Below are 2,179 nucleotides of genomic sequence, written 5' to 3' on the forward strand. Positions count from 1 at the left end.
AAGGTCTTTCCAGTATGGCTTAAGAATTTGTGGCTCTTAAAGTTAAATTTCAGATTGCTGCCAGATAAACATTGCCTGCTTCTAAAAACGAGTGGCTTCTGAGCCTTTTTGTAAAGGTGGGCTCTCTTATCTCCTCGGTTAAGTGTCAGGATAAAAGTGTTTACTTTCACATAGTGTTGGTATGGAGAGAAATGAATAGCTCTTGAAATTTTATGTAAGGAAGAGTTTAGCCCGTATCCTTTTGGAGACCTGTGAGGACTATGTTTAGAAAATTAATCAGTCTGCTGGAGAAATTTTCTTTGCAACTCCTACCATAATTTGACTTGTTAGTGGTCTTGGAAAGGTTTGTTTTCATGTTTGTAGTGTGCCTAACAGTGCAGGCTCTGCTTCTATACAGTACTGTATACTACTCAGTGAATACCATAAATCAGCTAGTTAACAGTACGATCAGCCTGTGCAGCTAATTGCTTGAAGGTTCAGAAGCTACCAAGGTCTCTGATTTTGGTTTTTTCTCTCTCTTTCTTGCTGTAGCAGTTGTAACAGGAGTATTGGAATTGCGTAGTTTGCTTTGACAATCCATTTTCCTCATTGTTTCGTGTAGGATCAAGAGAGGTCTCTTCTGAAAAACATTACTGTAGCAGGAGGAAGGTAAACAATATAGAAGTACAAGAAAATAAAAATAAGATTATGCAGACTTGGCTTCAAAGGTCACAGAAATGTTAGAGTAGCTGTGGTAGAGCAGTAAGGTTCTGGTGTAAAATGCAGCTGACGCACACGTGTGGAGCTGCAATTACCAGACGCGGACTTACGAAACAAAGTAAAAAAAGTTCTTTTGTGGAGGTAAATGAGCAGAAAGATCCCGTTCCTTGTCTACTTCTGACCCGCCTTGGTCCCCTTGCTAATGGCTGCAGTGTGAGAAGGGCTTGCACATGCCCCGACTTTGGGGGCAAGTTGCAAAGGAAGTTTTCTGGTAATGAATTTTGAGAGCTGTCAAGGTGCTAAAGGACTGAAATCCTGATGGAACTTGCTTCAAATTCAAACTTGTCTTTTGTTACATTCGTGAAGAATATTTCTTTCTCTTAAAATAGAAAAGCAATCCTGACTGCAAACCCAATTAAAGCATGGAACATGCAATTATATTAGAAGGCTCTGCTTAGAAACGGATTATAAAGACTTACCAGTGTGCTTAGAAGCATCTGTACCGCGTGCTGTGTATGTCCTAACTTTCTCCAGGCTTTAGTTGCTGAACTTGTCATAAGCAATTCAGTGTGACGGTTTACTACATCTGAAAGAGCCCCACAAAGGTGAGGGACTGTTGCTTGTGCCAGCTTAACTTTATTATTATGGATACAGCTATAATAACCATTCAGGGTGACAGTATCTAACATTTTGCTGATAGGTCTGACTCGCGCTGAGACACGACTTTCTGCTGTGGTGGACATTGTTCAAACATGCATGCATCTGTCAACACCGCGCTCCTGCTGATGAGATAAACTGTTACCCACCTCTGTTACCTGTACTGTCTCTCAAACTTCGTGTTGTTAAAACACCAGGCTGGGATTGTCAGGACAAGCCCACCTGGGTTTCATCTGGGATCCAGAGAGATGCCAAAATGCATTAGTCCGGTGGATTTTTTATTTTTTATTTTTTTTTAAATAACCAGCTCTATGTAAAGTGATAGCTGTCTCTGTACATAATGAAGGCTGAAACCAAGTTTCCATTGTAAGCCTGCTCTGGATGATTCCTGAGTCGCTTCAGCTTCAGAATGTATCTTAGCCCCTGCCCCAAAGAGCTTTATCTCATATCATCATTGTCTGTGCCTCTCTGTAATACAGATAGCAGTTGTTACACCAGGTCAGGGGCAAGAGCAGGGGCTTTTGCAAAATTATGAAGGGGATGAGATGAAAAGGCCCAGTACTGACTTGGCCTTGCTAGCTACCCAGGTTCTGCACTCCCTCCCCGTAAACAAAAGCAAATGATTAGGGCAAAAGCAGTGCTGTGTTCCTATTCCTGGTTTGTGTGCTGTTTGGACAGAGACTGTCACGTAATATAAACCCACCTTTACTAAAGAAGCCATCTGTCAAAAGTTTTGCACATGGTGGGGGAGGAAGGGAGAGAGAAAATGGGGTCACTGCTGTAAAGCCCTTCCCAGTGGTTGAGGGTGCTAAAGGGTGTGTGT

Source organism: Gavialis gangeticus, unplaced genomic scaffold (genome assembly GCF_001723915.1).
Source record: "Gavialis gangeticus isolate Ggan-Ray unplaced genomic scaffold, GavGan_comp1, whole genome shotgun sequence".
Classification (NCBI taxonomy): domain Eukaryota; kingdom Metazoa; phylum Chordata; order Crocodylia; family Gavialidae; genus Gavialis; species Gavialis gangeticus.